Source organism: Pezoporus flaviventris, unplaced genomic scaffold (assembly GCF_033815535.1).
Source record: "Pezoporus flaviventris isolate CSIRO_AGI_PZ_B2104156 unplaced genomic scaffold, CSIRO_AGI_Pfla_v1 ptg000031l, whole genome shotgun sequence".
Taxonomy (NCBI): domain Eukaryota; kingdom Metazoa; phylum Chordata; class Aves; order Psittaciformes; family Psittacidae; genus Pezoporus; species Pezoporus flaviventris.
In genome coordinates, this window is record NW_026892579.1 from 12,439,037 (window position 1) to 12,453,149 (window position 14,113).

The 14,113-nt window shown below is 40.4% G+C and overlaps 2 long non-coding RNA genes across 3 annotated transcripts; one reads left to right on the forward strand and one right to left on the reverse strand.

Moving 5' to 3' along the window:
* Positions 1-848: 848 nt before the first annotated feature.
* On the forward strand, positions 849-3,479 carry LOC133272755 (uncharacterized). Of its 2 annotated transcripts, none has more exons than XR_009744555.1 (3): positions 849-1,787; positions 2,716-2,840; positions 3,238-3,479. It is a non-coding gene; the product is annotated as an uncharacterized LOC133272755 (long non-coding RNA). The 2 variants fall into 2 exon arrangements; XR_009744556.1 differs by having other exon boundaries at positions 3,337-3,479.
* A 7,052-nt stretch (positions 3,480-10,531) lies between these two features.
* LOC133273423 (uncharacterized) lies at positions 10,532-13,915 on the reverse strand. The gene is made up of 3 exons (XR_009744787.1): positions 13,748-13,915; positions 13,054-13,187; positions 10,532-10,662 (listed from the first exon to the last, which is right to left on the reverse strand). It is a non-coding gene; the product is annotated as an uncharacterized LOC133273423 (long non-coding RNA).
* Positions 13,916-14,113: the final 198 nt, after the last annotated feature.

Sequence of the window (14,113 nt, forward strand, 5' to 3'; positions counted from 1 at the left end):
TGTCTGTGTCTCTCTTGTACTGGGGAGCCCCAAACCAGACACAGTGCTCCAGATGCAGCCTCACCAGCACTGATCACCTCCCGTGCCCTGCTAGCAACGCAACACTGCAGCAAAGAGAAGGCTGGCTGATTTCAAAGGGTCAGTAGTTAAACATTAATTTCTTTCACATCTATCTGGCACCTCTAAATTGTGAGAAGAGTTTTTGAAATAATCAATTCTGTAGTTGAGTGTTTTCAGAGATCTTCACATCACTCAAAGATGTTAAAAAATATATATATTTCATTACTATAGGTTGACTTTATTGCCTGTAAATATATGCAGTAATAGAAAAAGTTGTCCCTATATTTGCAGCCTGCTAGACGCTACAACTGCCAGCTTTGCTGTCTAGACTAAATGTAATGTGGTGGTGTGTCACACAGCAAACAGCCTTTTTTTCTTCAAACTGGTAGGTAAAAGTTTGATTAGACATACATTTACTTAGTCCTACACCCATTTTTAAGAGAACTGTTTAATCTGTAAGCAAATTTTCACAGAAATTAAGTCCTTTCTTTGGGAAAATTCTTGGCTGAAGCAATATATTGTCCCTCAACAATTTTAATTAATTAGGAACAAGCTATGCTACAATCAACATACCAACATAGTGACTCTCACTCTTGTTGCTTTGTAAATGCACATCACAAAATAGTCCAACTGCAGAGTAGCAGACAATAGCTTCAGTATTTTGTATTAATCAATTTAAAAGTCTCTGTAATGTCACTTGTACCATTTGTACTTTGGGTTGAGAATAATTTCATTTCCTAGCATGTTTGGTTTAGAAATAGCTTGGTAAAATTTTTTAAATAACATATTTAAAACTGGTTTTGGTTTTTTTACATAAATGTACTGGATTCATTAAGACAAAGTCTGAAGTAATATAGAATGAATTTAAGCAAATTGACTAGAATCAGTATTTATCTGAAAAATCTCAGAGAAGAAATTCTGATATATTTGAAACAGCTGCTTAGAAGGAACAATCAATATGTTCAATCCAGTGATATTTAATGGTGGGATATTCTCTAAGTGAGAATAGCTGTCTGATGAAAGTATGAAAATCAAATACAGGATAAAGACAAAATAGAGGTAATTACTTTGGTGATATAATTACCATCATTATGGGTAAAAGCAAATTAACAACACATACAGCAATTTTTCATGTTAAGTTTCTCATTTCAGTTTACAAGCAGGTTTTATTGTACTTTCCCACACACCTTCTGGGAGCAGCTGCAGTTAGTGCCTGCCTGTTCAGGTACAATACTTCTTCCAAAACTTGGAAAGAGCAACAAAACCCACACATATCTTGTGTATCAAGACGTATTTAAGGCTGCCTATGAGACTGCACGCTTTCCACCTTACCCTGTCCTAATCTGGTATTGAACGGCATCACAGCAGTACTCAGCAGGAGCTAAAGGAGGTTTGGGTCTGTACAACCATCCCCCAGGTCTTCCCAAGGAGCTCATACAACCCAATCTGCTTTTCACAACCTTAAGATTCTCCTTCTAGTCCAAGAACTGAAATTATCACAGTGACACCATGAAGCCATCTTCACTACTACACATCTTTCTCTTTTGTTGTAAATAGAATATTTCACCCAGATGAATTCAGGAGTTTATGCTACTGAGCCAAAATTCCTCTTCCTCGTCATTCATTTGTTTCTAGATACCATCAGGAAGGAAACTTCAGGAAGTCTCACATCAACCTCCATCCTAAAAGACTTAAACGTTCACTAAATGGGCTGCGTTTAGAGAAAGGTAAGTTCTGTAATTCAAATTTTCTAGTTCTGGTGGATACTTAGAAGGAGGTATCTCATGTGCATCTGCTCACACACATCACAGCCTGAATCCAAATTCCTCCCTAACTCAAGAAAAAGAGGCTGTGATATTTTTATGACAGTTTGAACCAATCCAACAGGCATTGCTTCTCTGCAAAGAGCCTTATTTACTATAGCTTGTTCTTAAAGTATTGCTCTCTTGTCTTGCCTCCACCCCTCCTGTTTAAGGTAGACTTCCCTTTAGCGCCTTTCACTATCTGTACACCTTACAGTCACCCCTGTCAGAGACAGTCATCCCATACTAGTGGCAGGAAATTATCACAAATTTTTTAAGCTCATCTCTCTGTGATGTGGCATGGACACTGCTCAAGCCAATATAATAAGTGCTGAAGCAGAAAAAAGTAAGGCAATACAAGCAAACCATGTATACTTTTTCCACATCCTAATGGTGTCCATAAAAGAGTCTGAAATCGTGCTGAGAGTAGAAAAAAAATCTGTATGATGATTCTGTAACCAGAAAGCTGAGCTGCAGGTGCAGAAAGCCATCCATCCATTCAAGCATGCTTTACACCTCATGTGAAGTGGTAAATTTGTGTACGTGATTTTCATATAAACTTTTAGTTTTAGGTACCCTGTCTTCCAGATAAATCACACACCTTTGGCCCCAAGTTAGTTGCTTACATGAAGTTATCTAGTGCCATTTAATACACAGTATCTCACCTGGCGTCTGTATTCAGCTCCAGAAGAACACGTGCCATCTGCATAGGGTTATGAGGTGTAAAACCTGATCTATTGTATCTGTCACTCTCTGTGGGTGCCTCAAGCAACCTAAGGCTTCTGAAATAAATAGCACTGGTTATCTACAGTCTGGTAACCAAATTCAGCCCTTGTTACTTATTTTGTCACAGGTAACCAATTCAGCTGCTTCACTGCATCTAATGCACTTTAAAACCACCAAAGATATTTTGGTTGCCACTCCAGAAGACAGTAAGTCTTTCATTAGTCCTGTGTCACTTCTGCTATCCCCCTGCAGGTATGCCACTATAATGGGATAGGTACTTACACACTCAGGCTTAATAGCCCATGCTATTTTGTAAGACAGAGGAACCATTAGGTGTTCAGATTCTCTCTTCTAAGCTGTTCATGAGAAGCACTGTTTCCTCACAAAAGGTTTGCATGCCCAGACAGACATGTGAGCTACAAGAAGGTGAGCAGGGCCTGAAATTTTGATGCACATTTTTCTGAAGTGATTTGCAAAAACTCAGGAATGAACTAACCACGTCTGCGATTAATGTCACACACTGGTAGCAGTAAGAGGTTAAGCCACTCTCATAAAGTGCGTGAAGGGGTCTTGAATATTAAAGGAACTTCTCTGGAAAGCAATTGTATTGCTTGTCCTAAATGGGTCTCTGTATAAATAATTCCTACAGAGGATTCCATCTAGACAAAAGAAGCTCTGTAGGAAGGATTCTCCACAGCTATTATGCCATCCTGCAATTAAATATGTTTACAATATGTCTTGTACTCAGATCTTCTAATAAGCTCCATACTGCATCAATGTGATCTGAATCTGGGACTCTTCAGTCTTCCTCCTGCATCTCTGTTCCCAGAAAATCACAACCACCTTCTCTGCTCAAATCTCTCCTCAGAAATAAAGAACATAAAAGCCTCACTAAGCCTGTGCATTATGTTTCAATGCTGCTTTTTTTCCTCCAGTTTAGCCTTGTCCTACCAAGACTGTCAATAAAACATGCATCCAAAATAGGCAGCTTGCATCTCTCCACATAGCAAATTCATAACAGCAGAACTAGTGACATCTCATTGCACAATGACAAAGATCACATAGGCGAGAGAAGAAGACAGAGATATCATTGAAAATATCATACATGACTGCTGAGGGGGGGGCAGTGTCTACATCTAGATTTCAGAATAGAAATGGGAATATGGGGGGAGAGGAAAGTAAATAAAGACACTGGCTATCGTTCAGGTGATAGAAAACCAATGGAATAAAGAATGAAAAGCGTTCTGTGATGACTATTATTGCAAATAATAAGATTCACACTAAGTGTAATGACAGCAGAGGTGAGTGGGGCATTTTGAAAAATCACATTCTTGAGAATGTGATATATGTACAAATAGTTATAGGGCTGTGGTATTAATTACTGGCAAGAAGAACAGTAGAAAATGGAGTCTAGAAATAACACCATCTTTTTCTAACTACACTCTAAATCTCTACATAAATGTGTTACACAGCACTCATAGAATCATCATAGAATAGTTAGGGTTGGAAAGGACCCTAAGATCATCTAGTTCCAAACCCCCTGCCATGGGCAGGGACACCTCCCACTAAACCATCTCACTCAAGGCTTCATCCAACCTGGCCTTGAACACCTACAGGGATGGAGCATTCACAACCTCCCTGGGCAACTCATTCCAGTGCCTCACGACCCTCACAGTAAAGAACTTCTTCCTTATATCCAATATAAACTTCCCCTGTTTAAGTTTGAACCCATTACCCCTTGTCCTATCACTACAGTCCCTAATGAAGAGTCCTTCCCCAGCACCCTTATAGGCCCCCTTCAGATACTGGAAGGCTGCTATGAGGTCTCCATGCAGCCTTCTCTTCTCCAGGCTGAACAGACCCAACTTCCTCAGCCTGTCTTCATACGGGAGGTGCTCCAGTCCCCTGATCATCCTCGTGGCCCTCCTCTGGACTTGTTCTAACAGTTCCATGCCCTTTTTATGCTAAGGACACCAGAACTGCACACAATACTCCAAGTGAGGTCTCACGAGAGCAGAGTAAAGGGGCAGGATCACCTCCTTCAACCTGCTGGTCACGCTCCTTTTGATGCAGCCCAGGATACGGTTGGCTTTCTGGGCTGCAAGCGCACACTGAAGCCGGCTCATGTTCATCTTCTCATCGACCAACACCCCCAAGTCCTTCTCTGCAGGGGTGCTCTGAATCTCTTCTCTGCCCAACCTGTAGCTGTGCCTGGGATTGCCCCGACCCAGGTGTAGGACCTTGCACTTGGCATGGTTAAGCTTCACGAGGCTGGCATCAGCCCACCTCACAAGCTTGTCAAGGTCCCTCTGGATGGCATTCCTCCCCTCCAGCGTATCAACCGAACCACACAGCTTGATGTCATCGGCAAACTTGCTGAGGGCGCACTCAAGCCCACTGTCCATGTCACCGACAAAGACGTTGAACAAGACGGGTCCCAACACCAATCCCTGAGTGACACCACTCATTACTGGTCTCCAGCCGGACATTGAGCCCTTGACCACAGCTCTTTGCATGCAGCCATCCAGCCAGTTCTTTATCCACCGAGTGGTCCATCCATCAAATTGATGTCTCTCCAATTTAGAGACAAGGATGTCATGCGAGACAGTGTCGAACACTTTGTACAAGTCCAGGTAGATGACGTCAACTGCTCTACCCCTGTCTATCAGTTCCATAGCCCCATCATAGAAGGCCACCAAATTGGTCAGGCAGGATTTCCCCTTAGTGAAGCCATGCTAGCTATCACCAACCATCTCATTGTTTTTCATGTGCTTTAAGTATGCCTTCCAGGAGAATCTGCTCCAAGATTTTGCAGGCACAGAGGTGAGACTGACTGGTCTGTAGTTCCCATTCATATGATTATAGAATGGTTTGGGTTGGAAGGGATCTTGAAGATCCCAACTCTTTGAGTGTTAATTCCTTATCTACCAAGTTGTCTATCAATCAAATCCATTCAATTTAGAGACAAGGATTTCATGTGTTCACAACAGACTTCACCGGTCTTCACAGACTAGCAAATTTGCACCTTGGAATGGAAGTAACTCAGTTCCTACTGTGTAATGCTAATGTGGGAAAATTAGGCTTACCTACTTAACAGTGGTACTTTCTTCTAGCTAATAGGATAAAACAGTTTCAGAGGCCAATAACACATGGTGAGTTTCCATCATGTATTTATCAGCAAATGAAATAATGAAGGGGCTAATTACCTGTTGTAGTAGCACAGTAATATGAGGTTCTGATAAACTATCATATTTGTTGCTGTGAAGATTCTGCAATTAAGCCTTATTTTATTTTCTCAAACGATTGCAATGGCTAATGAGAGAGCTGGAAAAAAACACCAAAAGGATTCTACTATCTCCATAAAAAGGCCACTTTATTTACCCATGCCAAAACAAGACTTCTCTCTAATTTCGTTTTGTTTGGGGGTTTTGCTATTTTGCCTTATCTAAAATATAACACAAAATAGTTCAACTCTGTACCAAAAGAGACTACATGACTACTTAACAGTTTACCATAGTTATGGGATCTTGCTGTTTCTTTGGCATGGCTCTTCCCTGTCCCACCCCACCCTCCTACCCCTGCCAACACCATCTCTCTTGGTACACTTGGATGAAGCTTTCTGGGATAGGACCATTGGGGGAATTTCCTTCTGTTTATAGGACACATAGCACAGAGGAAGTCTTGGTCCAGGAATAGGTCTCTGCAAACTGAGATCTACAAGAAAAAACATACACACAAGACCCTACTGTGCTAAACTCAAAATACGATACAATATTAGTCCAAGAATATATTAAACAAATAAGACAGATGCAAAATACACATCACAGTAGCTCTATAGTAGAGCCAAATGACAGTTTCATTTTAGATTTAAATTCTAAGTAAGCAACTTGATTCAAAGAGGGGATGAGCAAATCTGGGAAAAGAGGGATGTAGTGGTTTCTCAGTTCTCCTTGGTAATAAAATGTTAAGAACTGACCAAACAATATAGGCCATATCCATGTGTGTGATACCCATCTAGTCAAGACAAATTCTGTCTTTGTGCATCTCTCACATTTTATTATTTGACTACTCCATGCAAACATGGGCAGTAGCTTTCAACATCATCCTTGGTGGTACCTGTAAAATACATGCCCCGCTCAACAGAACAGACTCTCCATAATTTACATACAATAACATGTGCATCAGAAGGCAAACGATCCCCACAACTTCACGAAGACTCCCCTAGAAAAAGATTTAGAAACTGCAAAACACATTCACAAAGGATTAAGACTTTTCTTTTGCCCAGATACAGATGTAGTTGAAGTACCATTCTCTGCAACACCACACACTAACTCAGAAGGAATCACAACTAGGTAAAGCTTCTGAAACTTTTGCTAACAACTTTTGCTTCCTGTTGATAAACTGTACACAGACATGGCCACCTACAAATAATTATCACAGAATCACAAAATCGCCAGGGTTGAAAGGGGCATCTGGAGATCACCTAGTCCAACCCCCTGCTTAGGCAGGGTCACCTAGAACAGGTTACACAGGAACGTGTCCAGGTGGGTTTTGAATTTTCCAGAGAGGGAGACTCCACACCAGCCTGGGCAGCCTGTTCGAGTGCTCTGCCACCCTCAATGCAACAAAGTTCTTCCTCATGTTGAGGTGAAACTTCATGTGTTTCAGTTTATGGCCATTGCTTCTCATCTTGTCTCTGGGCACCACTGAAAAGAGTCTGGCATCATCCTCCTGGCACCACCTTTGAGATATTTGTACACATTAATGAGATCCCCTCTCAGTCTTCTCTTCTGCAGACTAAACAGGCCCAGCTCTCGCAGTCTCTCCTCATAAGACAGATGCTCCAGACCCCAAATCATCTTCGTGGCCCTCTCCTGGACCCTCTCGGGTAGTTCCTTTTCTTTCTTGAACTGAGGAGCCCAGCACTGGATGCAGTACTCCAGATGTAGCCTCACCAGGGTTGACCAGAGGGGGTGGATCACCTCCCACAACCTGCTGGCCACGCTCCTCCTGATGCACCCCAGGATACTATTGGCCCTCCTGGCCATAAGGGCACACTGCTAGCTCATATTCAACTTAGCATCTCCCAGTGCTCCCAGGTCCTCCTCAGCTGAACTGCTCTCCAGTAAGTCAGCCCCCAACCTTACTAGTACTTGGCCCAGGTGCAGTACCCTACACTCACCCTTATTGAACCTCAGAAGGTTTCTCTGTGACCAATTCTCTAGCCTATCAAGGTCCTGTTGAATGGCTGCAAAGCCTTCAGGTGCATCAGCCACTGCCCCCAGCTTCACACCTAGCATTAAGCAATCTAAGCTCTCAACTATCCAGATCATGAAATTTTAAATTGATACATAAATTTGTTGTCATTTTGTCAAAAGTGATAGTTGCTAAATCTAAAACTATGTTTTTTTAAAAAAAACTAATTTATGAATGAAATTAGTTGTAATGGTAAAAGAAATTAACTTAATGAATTCATTTAATTCAGCCCAATAGAGCCAATAAATGCTACCAGTCTCCTAGAGTTATGTCCATTCATAAAGCAATGAGACATAAAGCAATGTCATTCAAACTTCGTAGGTGCTTAAGAGTAGGAAAAAATTACATTTGGGTTATGCAAGCTGAATAAAGCATGCTCATACTTTGGAAAGTCACAAGATAATGATTTTTATTTTATTGATGTGTGGAAAGCTTTGGGGGGGTTTGCTGTTTAGCTTTCTGAGGACAGAAAAGCAGGTTGCTGTGCATCATCTTTGGTACATAGATCTGATCTGGACCTCCCTGGAAAACTCTAACAGAATGTGCAATGACAGCTCTTCCCTTTTGTTGCTGAAACCAAAATGTCTGTATCAGTGTTACCCTAGGACCTCTCTGAAAGAGATTGACACTAAGCATTTAGTTCATTTTCTACCTGGTTTGTAGGAGGTGCTCAGTCAGGTACCAGCTGTTGGGTATGTTGGCAGCAGCACTCAAGCTCAAGCAGAGTATGGGAAAGTTTACATGCATTTCTCTGCCTTACACATGCTACAGAAGGGGACGAGTATGTCAGCCTTTCAGGTCACACTTCAGCTTCCTTTACCAGCAAGAGTGTGTGCCGAGTGAGATGCTCTGATGCGCTGTTTTGGGAACAGGATCCTAAATGTCCATTCCAAACTTAAATACACCTCAACTAAACTGAACCTTGTCCAAAATTTTTCAGGACCAGGGTCCTCAAGGAATGCTGAACTTAAAGAACCAAAACTTTAAGAAATAGGGTGGTTTGGGTTTACGTTTTATCTAGATGGATTGCTAGAATATTCTGTCCTTTGTAAACATGAGGTAATAAAAGGAAAAACCTCATCAAAAGGATATTGACAAGAATCCCACTTTGTTTCTTCCTTCTAAAACCATGTAGTACCTATCTACTTGTCTGAAATGCTGGGGGAACAGCTGGATTAATTTAATCAAATCAATGAAAATCTTTTGGGAAATATAGGTGCTGCTAAGGAAACAAACAGAACCTGGAAAAAAATCCCAACGTTAAGCGATGAAAATTATGCTGAAGTTTGTTTTCTGTTGATGCATTGCTCTTTTGCTTCAGAGACCGCAGGATGAAATACATTCCCAACATATACTATTAGCAGATCAAATTTAGTTTCTGCTATTACTTTCAAAGGATTTGGTGAATAGGCAGTATCATTAGTATTACCTAATCCTTCACTCAGACCTAGGACTCAAAGATTAACAGTTGCAGATTTCATAACATTTCTAATTCAGGGATAAATTGTATTTTCTTTACTTGGATGGGTAGGTAATGTCCTAAAGTTATTTAATTCTTAGGAACCATTGACTTTACAGGAACAGACTAAGAACTCGTGACCATGAAAAATTACTAATCAGATGAAATTAGATGAAAAAAATATCCCTAATGAGAAAAACAGGATAAGAATCCTGTCTCCAAGGAGGGACAGAGCTTTGTCTCATACAGACAGGGCTGCTGTGAGGCAGCAGACGTGTTTGTTTTTATTATACAATCTGCTTTCATTACACCAAATTATTCGGTCATGATGGCACGCCTTCCGCAAAAGCATGCTCTCCAATAGGGCACATTACAGGAAATCATGGTCAGAAAAGGGAAGAAAGAACTCTAGGAGGGAATTTTATATGGGAGTAGATGGAATAGTAGAATGCAGCTAATTTTTAAATAAAAAAGCACAAGTCTTCCCTCTCATTCTGAAAGACAGCGAGCCTCCATTTTCAGGGGAAGGTTCCAAGTTAACATATCCTAACCAGACAAACACTTCTCCTGTAGTCTTAGGCAAGGTATCAAACATAAGTTGCATTTCTGTGTTCCATCATTGTTCCAGGCTTCCCTCTTCAAATACAGTTGTGCAGTCTCATTTGAGATACCAAATTTTCCATTTTCACCAAGTAGGGAAATTTCAGCACCTCACACCTTGAATTCCACTCTGGGTGCATTCAGAGCTGAGAATCTTGGCATTTAAAAATCCTTTCTTAGCTATACCCCTAGAGAAGTGTATACTCTTAATTTTATAAACTATGTATGATCTTCCTTCTGTTTTACACACCTTTGCTTGTAGCCCTCATGTTACATCATACCAAATCAATGTTACAAATAAGTATTTCAGATTAAAAACTTAAATTAAAAAAGGTCCATATCCTTACATTTGGAAGTATAACATGTGAAATTAATATAGTCAGTTATGTCAAAATTTCTCAGGGAAGAAAGAATAAACAGATTCACATATATATATGTATAATCATAGACATAAACATTGTAGTAATATGAACATGTTACCAGTTATTAGTAATTAGTAACACATTCATGTTATTGACATGAACATAACAAACCACTGAAGTTAGCAGTTACTGTTGCTACCACTACTGAAGGAAGGCAGGAACCCATCAAAGCTAACATTCAGAAGAGAAATGTTGCTTTGATCTCTTGGGAGAGCAAAGAAATTACTGACAGGAATTAGATCCCTGTCTATGTGTTTGGTTTATGCATAGCTGAAGATAATCTGCTTTAAAAATAGCTTTCACTGCTCCATTTCTTTACTTAAACCCCTTTATTTTCCTTCAACTAAAAAGAGATGATAATTTAAAAAAAAAAAAAAAAAAAAAATGCAACATTGTTCTGCCATTTTTGCTCCAAACCACAAAACTTCAGGCTATAAAAAATAGAAATAAAGTAAGATATAGGAATAAATCAAGTAATTTCCTGTTTGAATTTTTTTTCCGATTCTTCTTCTTTCCCCATAATTACTCACACTCTTCCATTTCAGCCCTCATATCCATGTCAATTTCCCAAACTTGCGTAGTATTGTTTCTATTTTATTTTACCCTTCTTTCTCTTTTCCGTGCTGTACCTTCTTTTGTCTTGTAGACAAAAAATAAACAGAAACCTAAACAAGTTAAAAAATTATTTTCTTACTACTGCTGCTGCTACCCAGAGCACTTTTCTCTGGGCTTTCTGTATTTTCCATTGCCTTTTACATTTCTACACATTTATCTTTGAACTGTGTTCCAAACCCTGATTGTGGCCTCACCTTTCCCTTCACTCCTCCCCCATCACCTTTGTTATGTGATCTGCTATAACCCTCAGAGCAGTTTGGTTTTGATCCCAAGTGCTAGTCACAAATCTGTTTGTGGCAGATCAGGCTCTCCCTTTTCTATCCATCCATTTGGTGTATTTGCTGCAGACTTCTCCATGTTTTCAGCAATAGGTAATAAAGTCTATCTTGTCCATATGGACAGAAGAGGAAAAAACACTCCTTCCCCTGGGCAAAAATTTAGATGGTATTAGGCATCTTCAAGAGGTATCAATATGTAAATACATATGCTATCAGTAACACCTAGCAATAAGACTACCACAGAGCCTTCCATCTTTCTCCTGTGGCCACCCTTCACTTATACATTAGAATACCATCTGTGATTGCACAGAATACAATCTGTGAATGTCCGTGGCCAAACAATCACAAAACCAGGGGTGGAGCATGTTTCAGACGCATTTTCTTCATTCCTTCACTCATACTGAAGAGGGATAAGCAGCACAAATCTGAATCAGCCTTCATTTGGCCACAGGAGATACATACTTTTTTCCACCCCTAGTCTATGCTCTTCTACCATCTGAGGCCCTCAAGCAATCAGTTAAACAACAGCTGACTGAGAAACTAGTCAGGCCACAAAGTGTCTATAGAAAACTTCATCTCCAGAGTTAATTTCAGCTCACGTTCTCTTAGTCATAAAGTATTACTGAAACTGTCCTAGACAAAGGTTGCTTACCACATGACAGTTTGAGAACAGATTCCTTTCAATTTAGGTATAAAATAGCAAGTTCCTATATTCCGCACTCAAATAACAGTTGTCAGGCCCCACACGTGCATGAGATTGGATCATGGCACAGAAGGATATAAATCCACATTCTTGAGATCATAAATCAGTCAAACTGGTTGACTGACTGCAGACCCTCATAGGACTGGGTTATTCACCAGCTGCCCATGACAAGATTCCCCTGGTGCATTCAGCACTGTGAGAACCAAGATACTGGTCTGATTCAGTTGGATTCTCTTGCAGTATGTTTCAAACTGTTGAATATGGATATCTCCTGATGCTAAAACATATGCAGTTCCAGTGTCCTGATCTTATACAACTCTTCCCTTGACAGATCAATACATTTCTCAGCAAATATTTTATTTCTGAAATAACTAAAAAAAAAAATTAATTACATTCATTTGACCTAAGCACACATTTGAGGGAGACAAACTCATTACACTTCACGCTAATTCTTGGATCTATATTAAAAATAACCAAAACTAACAAACAAACAAATAAAAACACCACCACCCCTATGGGGTTTTGCTTCAAAATGAGGGAAAAACCCTATAAGAAGATCAGATCTGGGGTACAAGATAACACAGACAATTTCCAGCATAAATGCTAGTTATTAGATGTCATGTAGAGTCAGGAGTTGCCATGGAATCCATTTGCTTCTAAACCAGCTCCTCCTGCTGGAATACTTTCTCATTATTATTTGTTTCAGTAGCACAAAAGGAGCTGGCTATAGAAGAAATGTTATTTTAGGGTAAAGTTTCTACTATGTCTGCAGTCAGACATAAAATTAAAATCTAAATTTAAAGCCATATTTATGTTCAAATGTAAAGCTACATTACTGCAGTCAGAAGAACAAAATCATCGTAGCCTTTTTATAGATGCAGTAAAGCAGAAAAAACAAATTATAGCTGAAGTCATCCTTTCAGCTGTCTTCCAGTAAGTGAAAATAAACATCATATGATGTCTAGTATTTACATTTTTGCTACGTTTATTTCCCGGAATGCTTAGTTTTTACCATTTCACATTAGTTTTTCTATGCAACAGCAGCCCCTTTACCACCCTAATTCCTAACATCCTGGTACACAGAACAGTGTGTGCATGCTGGACACTGGGTTCATTAGGCCAATGAACTTACTTGTTGTGATGTCAGCTTCAGTAGATGGATTTCAGAGGAAAAAATGCAATCATGCCTTCAAACTCTTGACTTGCTGATTATTGGGTTTCAATTCTTTTGTATACAATGTGTTGCAGTAAGACAGGAGGACAATACTGGAAAGTAACCAGCAATATTATAAAACTATGTCAGTGATTTTCAGCTTGGCATTTTAATACTTATTATTAATATTATTATTTATAATAGACATTGACTAGAATTGCATCTGGAAGCCCTAAACAGAAATAGGAACCTACTGTGATCAACATTGTACAGAGATAAATACAGCCTTTGCCTCCAAGAGCTTATATTGAATGGTCCCAGCCTTGTAAAATGAGCTGGTCAGATAGATTCTTGTGCCCCTGCAGAGTCCCCCAGCCCCCCAGGGCAGTCAGCTTCCTGTGTAACCCTCCTATATGGAAAAGCAGCAAGCAAGCTTTGAATGCAGGGAGTCTTTCTAATCCATTCCTCTCCCTCCCTTTAGCAGTTGAGTTACACCGAAGCTTAGGTGAGTCTATTATTTCACCAGACTTCTGACCCTTATTTACATCTCTCCAACTCAAAAGTTTTGCTCCTGCCAGGAAAACAGAGGAAGATCGGTGCCATGCAACACTCTTCTCCCTCCAGCCCTGTGTTTTCTAAGGTCCCATAACTACAGGCAGGCTTTGGCACCCACCAAAAGGCCTGTGGTAACTCTCAGGAAGCTCCCCAGAGAGCAACATCTTCTAGAACAGGCAAAACCAAAACAGCATGGACAGGCAGGCTACAGACTGACTCCTTTGCCCTGGAGGGAAAACAGAACTGTCACTGAAGCCCTCCAATGAATAGAAGCAGTCCAGCATTAGTAAACAATGAGGGCTGAGCTGTGGGAAGAGGACAGGGAGCCACAAGCCAAGCATGACAGCCAGGCCATTAGGGCAAGGGCCTCACTAACCGGGGCCCACCCCACACTACCTGAGCAAGGAGATCTGGGTTGGTACAGGGATAAGCCAGGCTCAGGCCAGAGCACAGATCATCAGGAAAGTCCATAGTGGCAAGACAG